Here is a 12,015-nt window from a genome sequence, read left to right on the forward strand (position 1 = left end):
GCTCTATTTCAGAGGAGGAAAAGGATCCTATAAACAGGACACGATACAGTCCCACAGCTCCCATGTGGTACAAATGAGTTTGGCACCAAGCTGTTTTGGATACGTTGCACTTCAACAGCAGCGTTGGAATTAAAATCTTACTCTGAAGGAACACAAAGACTGTTCACTAGGTTACAGAACTCTACACCCTCAAGAGAACAAATAAAGACAGGATTTTTCCACTAGCCTTCAAGCAGAGGTGAAGCATTCTCAGTGTAAATGAGGTCAATGCCAGTCTCAGAAACACAGAGGGAACAGCTGGGAAAATGGCAGACTCTCTCACTTGCTCTTCCATTGCTTACCTGGCTTGCCATTGTCAGCAATGACATGGTAGGATAAAGGACACCCAGGAAGGGAGAATATGGGCAAACCACATGCATGTACTCCAGTGGAGGATGAAACCAAGGACTTCTCCAAACACATCCAAGCCACAGAAGGACCTGCACCATATGCAGACGCCAATGGCAGATGACCTAGAGTAGGCAAGATCTGAACAGCACTGACGCAGACAGCCTGACTGCATCACCAAAGTGTATATATACAAGGCATGTTCTGTAAAACCATCATGACTCTGGGCATCAACACCAGCTACAGGTCATTACTACTTCCATTTACTTTTTTATATAAGTATATAATGTACAAAATTCTGCTCATATATATATCGTTATATACATAGCAAAACTATTATCAAAATAAAATATATTTCTTCTTCTGTCAATTTACACAGTAACTTCTTTGTTTACAAAGGGACACTTGATATGTTACAAATCTAGATATTATTAACCATAATTCTCACACTTCACATTGTCCCTTTAGACTTACCCATTCTCCGTAACTGCAAACTCTACTGCTTCTCTATATTACTTTATCTTCCTCAACCACCAATGACAACAGTCTATCCACATACCTATATTTGGCATATTTTTACATTTTGCATACAGTATTTTCTATCTATAGTTGTTATACTTCTCTTAATATCGATTTCTCCAAAGGGTCCACGTTTTATCGTGAATGCTGCTATTGCCCCTATTTACAGTGAATCATATTCTACTGTATACATGTACACATCGTGGGATTTTTAATTAATCAACTGGTGATGGGCATTTATGTTATTTCCACATCTTGGTTTCTGTGAATCGTGCTGGGATATTGCAGTTATATCTGACTACAATAAGGAAAATCAAGTGGATTTTCATATACAATGTTTAATTATTCATACATATTGGGATTCTGAAAATTGGATATTTAATACCATACCCATTTGGGTTCCCACTGATTGTTTCATAAAATAAAATTATTGCCCTTTTAAAAATACAACACCTTGGCCAAGAAAGTGGATCCTGCAGGAGGTAGGGCTCACATGGCATTTCTCACCTTCTGACTCTTATGCCCACCCAACCAATCAGAGGATCAGCTCCACAGGATTCACTGATTATTACTTACTGTCTTACACAACAATAGCTGAAAAATAAACATGAATTTAGTTAATAATTGAAGTAAAACTTAGTGAAGAGTAAAAAATGGCTCTGTGTTCTAGAATAATTGCAAGTCAACTTTCACTGTTTGCCTGCACTTTGCACTTGAGTTACCTGCTTTGTGTAAAGTGAAATTAATCAGTGTTTTCACAGCCATCATTTAATTGCTGACAAGTGCATGTCTGTTCTTTCTTTTATGAGGCCTCTTCCTGACGTTTTTATTTGTATGATGAAAAGACACACACAATTAGATGGAAAAAAAGAAGACCTCAGATACCCCATAATGTGTTCTTTCTCAATTTTAGGAATGTGACTTTTGAAAGATTTATTTGTTTTTAGTTGAAGGTTAGATTTAAATGAGAAAGAGAGAGAGAGAGAGAGAGAGAGAGAGAGAGATCTTCCACCCAAACTAGCTCACTTCCCAAATGGCCACCATGGCCACAGCTGGGTTGTCCCGAAACCAGGAGCTTCTCCAGGGTCTCCTGAGGGAATGCAGGGCTCTAAGGCCTTGAGATATTCTCCCTGCTTGCCCAGGCTATTAACAGGGAACTGGATCAGAAATGGGACAACCAAGACACAAACTGGCACCCACATGTGATTCCAAAGCTAAAGGTGGAAGTTTAGCAACACAAGTCCTTATGTCAGCCACAATGAAATGCCATGTGAATTCTGAGATGAAGTTTCCCTAGGACGTGAGTATCAGACCTTGTTTTAGAGGCCAGGTTTAATTCAAGGATTCTCACATTAAAAGAATTTCTCATCACTGACCAAATGGATGCCTAGGAGGGCAGCATTTGAAGCCATCCATTGTCAGAAAGGAACACAAAATTCCTCCACAGCACAAAATGAAATAGAAAGGCCACTTGTTCAATAAACACTTATCTTGAAATATGACACAGAAAAAAATATGGCAGACATCCTAAATGTAGATGGTAGATTGATAAATAATCATGAAGGAAATATGTCTGTGTGATCAACACATCAGTTGAGAAAAAGATATTTTTCAGACTCTCAGAATCCCATTATATCTCTTTTTCTCTCTCTGATATTATATGTCATGCCAGAAGTTAGATATAACGTTAACATAAGGGTTTTGTACCTTATATTTTTAAGCATCAAGGTTTTTTTCTTTTTGTAACTGTTATTACTATTTTCCATGACAGAGTTTGTAGATATAGAGATTCCTCCCTCCCTCTCCCTTTCTCCCTTCCCATTTCCCTTCTCAACATAATTCTGAGCTTATGGTCTTTGAAAAGCATAGACTGAGAGTTTGAGAAATGTCACTCAATCTGGGGTTATTTTAAGATTCCTCACGATTTGATGGTAAGTATGCAACTTTAGCAAGATTGTGAAAAGATATACTTGGCTTCTCTTTGCATCCAAATAGATGGCAAAGAATTCATTTCACTTGTGCCCGTTAATGTTTAATCTTACCAACAACTTTATGAACTTTACATGATCAACCAAGTGCTCCTAAAAATTGTGGTTTCATTGTACTGAATCACAATTCAGATACCAGAAATTTAAGATAAGCATCCAAGAGATTGCAATGTACAGTCATGACCCTGAGCCACTGAAGTAAATTACTTAATGCAAAGATTACTCAAAATGCTAGATTATTGGACTAATGAACAGTGAGTTGTTAGGACATTGAGAGGAGTCAGAACTTCTAAGATATGTGTGCCAGAAGTGTCTGTTGCGTACTCTTCTAAATCTAAAATACTTTGTTCCTGAGTTGGAAGCCTTTCACTTCGCACCCTCTATCAGCATGACAGCTGCCAAACCGTGAAACAGCTTCTCATACATGCAGTACCCAAACCTGTAGCAAGTTATAAGTTAAACAGATGTGTGTGTCTTTCACCATTCAGTGCAAAATAATAACAGAAAGGAAAATTCAATATTTTATTCTTCCATTTTGGAAAGGGAAATCGTGGGAGAACAGGAGACCTGAGCAGTGTCATATTGATCTCAATAACAAAAAAAAAAAATGGATCAGAAAAACCAGGGTGATGCACACCAGGTTATCCACCACCTACAGCACCAGCAAAGCAAATGGGCACTGGGTCATGTCTTGCCTACTCCACTTCCAACACACTAAGGTGCCTGAGAAAGCACCAGAGTATGGTCCAAGTGCTTGGGTCTCAGCACCCATGTGGGAAACCTCCATGAAAAGTGTGTGTGAGTCTGTGTGTGTGTGTACACGTGTGTGTTATGTGTGATGTTGATTTTCAAATAAATCAATCATTTAGCAAAGGGAGAGAAGAATTTGACTTTGATATTCTGACATATGCTATGGTATACTACAGCCAACACCACTGTTACCTGGGCAGTAATGGTAGCCAAAGGGGGCAAATTCAAACATTCATTACACTGAATGAAAAGCACTCTGTCCATAAAGCTCAGTGTGTGGGGCAGGCATACTGCTGCAGTTGGTTAACCATGGATGTCTATACTCTTACGGAGTGAAATTCCGTTACTGACTCTTCTGCTTGCACTCCAGCTTCCTGCTATGCATCCAAGGAAGCACCAGATACTTGATGAGGACTTGGCCACTGGCATTATTGAAGACACAGATGGAGTTCCTCGTTGCTGAATTCTATCAAGCCCAGCCATGAACACATGGGCTTTTAGCAAGTGCACTAGCAGAAATGAGATATCTCCTTCTCTCTTTCTCTCTCTCTCTCTCTCTCTCTCTCTCTCTCTCTCTCTCTCTCTCTGTTTCTGCTGTGTGCGCATGCATATTAATGCAGTTCTTCCTTTGTCTCTGACATTCAGGTAAAGCAAGTAAATAAAATATAGGCTTCACATTAGAGAGAAGTTCCTTATTTCACTCCGTTAACAAGAAAGGACATACACACAATGAAAGGAAAACCGGTCGATTCTCCCCTTTTATCACCACAGGTGTGAGTCTTACTCATCACAACAGTGACAGAACCAGTGCAAGAAAATCTACTGAAAAGGAATGTGGAAACTACACTTCCTTCTCGACAGCGCCCCACAAGGCCATTTCTGCACCTTTGGGTCTCACTGTCACCAGTGAACATGAGATAATGCCCAGCAATGAAACAAATTATAGACATAACAATCTTCTCCAATGTTGTAGAAAGAATGGGAGATAAATATACCATAGCTGACCCACAGGACACAAAGACCACAATACCCAGACCTGAGCAGGAAGGGCACTCAGTGCTCATCAGCATCAGAGTATCACTGCAGTCCTTTACCTGATCACTAAAGACAGTGTTGATGCAGAGCCATGTGTGTTTGAAGAGAGCAGCATGGCTTTTGCTTGTCTTTCTAAAGAGAAAAAATAATTGTTTTCAGACCCAGTTACACAACGCTTTATTCATCATGATAACTGGGATTCTGGAGATTCACAGAGTCACAGTCATCACATGTTTGGAATCTACTAATTTTTCTTAAGACAAAACTGTCCATATTAGAGGAGTGTAGAGGTGAACTTCACAGAGTCCCTTCCTATGCAGGACACACAGACTACAGGTACTACGGCTCATGCTGGAACCTCAATACCCCTGTCTTGCTCCATTTGAAAGCAAAACATTCAAATATACAGGATCCACCAACCACTACTGATAGTATGCTAAGAGTCACTCTTTTATGATAAAATGTAATTTACTTGATAAGTTTAGTTAATAATTACAGCAGCAATTTGTCAAGATCAGGGTCAAAACAGTTTGGAGTTTAACCTTTAGGACTTGAGTGACTGTATGTCCTGAGAAGTAAAGGACCAACCCTGTAAATAAATGCATATACCTGACTTTTAGAAAGCACTTTCTGGTCACAGAAGTGCAACATATGAAGTATGTAGTGTTATGCACATCCTCCACACACCCAAACAGCCCCTCCCAATATCAATAACACAATCACTAAGACTCATTAGTTAAAATTCAACAAACCAGCACAAAAAACATGGCATACCAGGTAAGGATGCTGTGACACCAGCATTCCCTATGGGCAACAATGTATGACCTGGAAGCTAGACTCATGTTCCAACTCCACCTGATGGCCTGGTAAAGTAACAGAGGCTGACACAGGTACTTTGACCTCTGCCAGCCAGGTAGAACACCTACTTGAAGCTCCCAGTGCCCTGTTTTACCTGGCCCAGCACTGGACATTGCAGTTTTCTGGCAGGTGAACCAGGAAAAATAAATATCTCTCTGTCTCTGCCTTCTCTCTATAACCCTGTTTTTCAAAATGAATAACTTAATGTATTTTCAAAAATCAACAAGGCAACACTGACACATCAGAGTTCATATTTCACAAAGGGTTCACTCTGTGTTGCACACTCCTTTCCTCTAATATTCAGTGAACTGTATATATCATAATGCTATCAAACAGGACAGTTCCACTGCCCTACGACACCTTGGTCTCTGCTGATGCATCTCCTTCTTCAAGGTTAAACCTCTCCACAATAATCTTCATGTCAACAGCGTGTGCCTGGATACCACTGGCTTCTTTTACCTAGGCATATGCACAAATTTCTTCCATGTATCTTTGTGTCATAATAACACATTAATATTTTAGGAATTTGCTTGCTTGTTTATTTACATATTTATATGAAAGAGTGAGAGTGCAAGATGGCATTTGCCCATCCACTGGTTCACTTCCAAAAGGGCTGAGATAGCCAGATCTCTGCCAGGTTGATTCCAAGACCCAGGAATTCCATGCAGCTCTCCCTCAGGAGTGGCAGGGACCCAAGTCCTCGTACCACCTTCCACTGCCTTCCTAAGTGCATTGGTAGAGAGCTGGATCAGAAATAAATGACTGGAATGGAATGCCAGCATCACACTTGATGACTTAAACTGTGCAATACACAGACCCCAATAATACACTTCCTTCTAACATTAAATCATATTTCATAGCTTGGATATGCTATAGTTCATTTATCTATTCAGGTAGTGCAGAATATCTTGATGGCCTTCAATTTTGAAAATGATTCTGAAAGCTGCTATAAACACCCTTGTGTGGCTTTTCTGTAGATGTAAGATTCCCACTCACCTGAATAAAAACTAACGAGTGTAATAGCTGGGTAACATGAAAAAATCAAACTTCTTTTTGAAAAACTGAACTTTGGCACTGCTACATGCAATGATTAATAGAATGCAATGATCCACGTTTGGCTGAAATTTGGCTCTACCCATCCATTTTTTTATAATTTAGCCATTGGTAGATGTTTAATGGCATCTTATTGGTGACTTATTGTATAATTCCCTAATCATGTCTGATGGTCCAGTTTTTCAAGCACTTCTTTGACGTGGATAGATAACTAGTCAAGTATTTGGGCTGGTTTTCTAGTCAGGTTCTCCATTTTCTCACTATTGAACTTTGAAATTTCTCTGTGTATTTTAATAACAGTCCTCTAATCAGATGTGTACTTTATAAATATTTATTATTCAAATGCTTCTTTGTAGTGTTTCATCACATCAAATACTTTTTCTACTTTTAACATGACTATGTGACTTCTTCATTAAATTGATGTGAAAGGATATATTTGTGAAATTCCCATTATTGAATCATTGAAGCTGCTAGAAATAAATCACACCTGGTCATGTGGTATAGCTGTTTTCATGCACTGTTGGAGTATTTACACTTTGCTGAGGATTTTTATGTATGGTTTAATTAGATACATTGGTCTTTAATTTTCCCTTGTTATAACATCTTTGCCTATTTTCTCTTTACACTAATACTGGTCTATAAGATGAGCAAGGAAGATTTTGCTCACCAACACCTTCTAGAAGAAATTCTAGAGAACAGGAATAGTGTCTTCGACTGCTTTCCCAGGCCACAGTCAGGGAGCTGGTTGGGAAGCGGGGCCATAGGGACACTCTCCAGAGCCCATATGGGATCTCTGCATGTGCAAAGTGAGGACCTTAGCCAGTAGCCTACATTCTGGGCCCCTGTACGAGTTTTAGCAGATAGCACTTTTAAGGAATGGATTCAGTTCATGTAAGTATAAAATTTGGGACATAGATACTTTTTATTACACTTTGACTGCCTACCTATCAGCAGCAATGATTCCTCTTTCATTCTGATGTTAGTAAAATATGTCTTCTTTCTTTTTTTTCTCAGTGAGTCTGGTTGACTGTGTATTAATTTTATTTTACAGTCATTTCTGTGCCCAACACAACAACCTGATGGCTAAATCCTCACCTTGCATCTGCCAGAATCCCATAGGGGTGCTGGTTCATATCCCCAGCTGTTCTACTTCTCATCCAGATCCCTGCTTGTGGCCTGGGAAAGCAGCAGAATACAACCCAAATCCTTGGGACCCAGAACCCATGTATGAGACCTGGAAAAGGCTCCTGGGTTCGAATCAGTTCAGCTCTGGCTTTGATACCTTTGCAGCCATTTGGGCTAAGAACTAGTGCATGGAGGACGTTTCTTTCTCCTCCTCCTCTCTGTAAATCTGCCTTTCCAAAAAAAAAAAATCCTTAAAAAAATAGTTCATATTTTCATGAGTCTCTCTAATGATTTCCTGCTTTCAAATATATTAACTTTTGTCCTGGTTTTAATTGGTTCAATTGGTTATTTATTATTTATTTTCTTTTTTTTTTTTACAATGTAATTTGTTCTTTTTTTTCCAATTTCCTAAGATGAATATAAATCACTGCCTTCATTCCTCTCTTTTATAACATATGCATTTAATGCTATAAATTCTAAGAATTGCTTTTATTGCATCTCACAAATTCTGAAAAGCTTTAACTTTAATTTATTTAAAATTTTAAATTTCTTAACATTTCTTCTTTGATTCTTGTGTTATATAAAAGCATGCTGTGTCGTCTCATCCCCAGGTTTTAGGAATATTCCAACTATCCTTTCTCTACTCATTAAAGTTATCTCCAGGATGTACTCCGGGTAAGTCTTGGCATAGACACAGGTATCTAAATCTCCTAGTCACATGGTTGTAGCTGGGGGAATTTGTGCTTGGCCAGGCTTCCTGCTGGGGATCCTAGCTTTTGTCCACTGCTGCCAGGTAGTGTGCAAATCCTGAGCTTGTCCTGGCCCAGAGATCATGCTGTGGGCGGATCTTGGCAGCTCTGAGCATGCTCAGGAGCTCCACCCTCCACTGCCATGTTGGTGGGTGGAGTCCAGGTAAGTCTGCTCAGAGGCATGGGAGTCTGAATCTCCCAGGCGTGTGGCTGTGGTGGCTGAAGGAATCCACACAGGCTGCCCGGATGCCAGTGGTGCCAGGCCAAGCCCACAGGCTGCCTGGAGATGCACTCTTGGAATTTGTGGGTGAGGGCTTACATAAGCAAAGGTAGAGATGAACAGAGACCCTAGGATTCATGTCCAGATGGGGAATGACTTCTAGGAAACTTCCATGGACAAGGCTACTCTACTTGAAGGACTGCAACATGGAACCAACCAGAGAAGTTCAAACAAGGGAGCAGGTACTATGAGGCTTGGCCATACAGCCAACAAACATGTGAGTGAATCAGGTCTTGGGGTAAAATCTGCAGGGCAATATGTGGGCTCACCCATGTGGAACAGCAATCTCCATTGGCATGCCTAAGAGTTGTGGCTTGGAATAGGTCTGGTTGGGGAGCTAAGGAGACGCCCTAGCTGAACTGGAATTCCCACTGGTGAATGTGAGAGCCAAAATCTGTCCATTGTCCCATGTTGAACATGGCTACAACATCCCTTGGCACGGATGTGACCTGGGTCTGGGAGAGCCAGGATGGGCTAGACTTCAGTGCTCGCTACTCGTAAAAGTTAAAATAGGGTATAGAATGGACTGGGCTAGGTCTCAGCTCCTGTTGAACCATGTGAGAGCTGTCTGGGCACAGACTAGGTGTGGATTGGCTGTAATGCTCAACAGTAAGAACCAGAAAGGGTATGGGCTGATTGGGCAAGGACGCTGTTTCTGCCAGGACAACAGGTCAATAAAGTCAACCTGGGCCAGGGACCCACTGATCTATGCAAAATCTGCTGCTGGGAGGAGACCAGATAAAGGAGCTTGGTGAACTCCTTTGTCAGGTAAGCACAAGAACCAAGGCAAGGAACAACCCAAACCAGACCAGGTTACAGTACCCACTGGCATGTGGATCAGGTCAGGGGGTGAGCCAGGCAGGGTCAGTTCTTAACATCCACTGACAGATCCAAGAACCAGGCAGGGGTCCAGGAGAGGCTGAGTTGAGCCCATCATCAGCCAGTTCACACTTGAGCCAAGATTGAGGACTGCTGAAGCATCCACCAGTGGATGCCAAGGGAAGATGAGCCATGTCAGTCTGGGGGAGATTGTGTCAGGTCCATGAGCCCCAGGAACAGATGAGCCCTCAGACTTGCCAGGGAGATGGGTACCAGATCCATGAAACCCTGGTTTGGGTGGCCTCTGGGTCTCCTGGTCCAGGTCACCGAGCCCACCTGCAAGGTTGGGGCCAGGTATGTGAACCCCAGGGATGGGGGTCTGGTGGGTCCTGATTCGTATGTCATCATGGGTCTGTCTGTGCAAGAAGTGCCCTTGAGCCTCAGGGGTGGGGAGTCCATCTTGGCACTGGGTCTCCTGAAAAAATATTGAAAAGAGCCATTTCCTCTTCTCAGAGGCAGATTCTGCCCTGGATCTGAAGACTCAAGAATATTAGCCAAGAGCATAGGGGTTGAATAAAGCTTCATCATGTGCAAAGAAGGGTTAAAGAATGTTCCCAGTTGATTCAACTCCAGCTTCCAGATACAAATGGCAGCTGATGATCTCATCCCATTCAGTGGGGAGCAGCTGTTCCTGCTCTCTGTACACAGGAAGCTATTTCTCCTGGGACAGGAGAGAGCCTCACCCCATGTGTCAGACTCTACCCTTGTCTGCCAGAATATCCTCCAACTTCAACAAACCTTGTGTCCAAGGTCCATTACAGCTTATCTGAAAAATGAAAAAAGAGGTCCCTCAACTCCCCTCCCCCATTTGATTCTGAGTTCCTACACCTCTTGGTACCAGTCTGGGAGGCACAATGTCCCAGGGACAGGCCTTGAAGATAAAAGATCTTTGTGAGTGTCCTCATGTCCAGCTGTGGTCCCACTGATCTCCTCATGGTTTACTGTCTGAAGGATCTACAGACACACTGAAGGCAGGAGACTGACAGCAGGATAAGGCATCTGCCATAAGCTGTTCTCCAAAACTCATTCGGAGATAGGAAACGTGGGGCTGAAGAGCTATGCATCCCTTTCAGGGATGATCAGTGGTACATGGAGGAAGCCAATCTTCTTAGCATTTTTCACAACTAACACAGCTTCAACCTGGAAAAGCTGCTTCTAAATGTGCAATTCACAGGGATCACTGGATAGACAATCAGGAAAATACCTGTGAAAAGGAACTATAAAGAGTGATGCAACTGGCTGCACAGCTTTCAAGCTAATGCAAATCTTAAGATACCGTTCACTTTTAATTTTATTTTTTGGTATCTTGATTGAATTATACATTCGTGGTAACTGTGTTAAGGGTACATCATTTAAGTTATTCCATTGTACTGTCTAGTTAACACAATTTTTGGAACAAACGCAAATAGCACTTTAATTGTGGCAAGACGGATGCAACATGAAATTTACCATAATCAATTCAGTGCCATTTATTGACATTAAGCATACTTACATTATTATTATGCAATCACCACTATCATTTTTAAGAACACCTTTTCACCTTGAAAATATAACTTTGCACATTAAACAGTAATTTTCTAATTAATCTCATGCACATAGTAATCAGGGATACCTTTCTTTGTGAATTTCTTTATTCTTGGTATGTCATTTATGTGGAACCATAGTATTTGTCTTTTGTTATTTGACATTTTTCATTTGTCAGTGTCCTAGTTATCAATATTGTATCATATGACAGAATTTTCTTCTTGGAGCTTCATAAGATTCTATTGTTCATATACATCACGTATTGTTATTGCGTTCCTTCCTCAATGGATATTTGAGGTGCTTCCACGTTGGCTATTGTGAACAATACTGTTATAAACATGAGTACAGAAATATCTCTTAGGTATCCTACTCTCATTCCTTTTGAAATGTTTAGCAAATGAAATGCTTCATTCATAACATAAACAAACTTTTAAAACCTTTCATTTTATACTTGACTAATAATTATACATATTTTTGGTCCCTGTCTAGACTTACCATTATGAGGACCAGTCTTTTTCATAAAAAAAAATTTTTATCTTTATTGGGAAGACAGATTTACAAAGATGTTCTGTCCACTGCTACATTCTCCATGAGGCCACAATGGCCAGAGCTGAGCTGCTCCAAAGCCAGGAACCAAGAACTTCTTCTGGGTCTCCCACAAAGATGGAGGATCCCAAGGCCTTGGGTCATCCTCTATTGCTTTTCCAGGCTACAAGCAGTGAACTGGATGGGAAGTGGAGCAGCCGGGGCATGAACCAGTGCCCATGTGGGATCTCAGTGCATTCAAGGCGAGGATTTAGCCACCAGGCTACCACGCAAGTCCTAGCCTGGATTCTTTAGACATTTTCCTTCTCTCCCTAATCATATG

This window comes from Ochotona curzoniae, unplaced genomic scaffold (assembly GCF_017591425.1).
Source record: "Ochotona curzoniae isolate NIBS_2020 unplaced genomic scaffold, NIBS_Ocur_1.0 contig_66, whole genome shotgun sequence".
NCBI classification, from domain to species: domain Eukaryota; kingdom Metazoa; phylum Chordata; class Mammalia; order Lagomorpha; family Ochotonidae; genus Ochotona; species Ochotona curzoniae.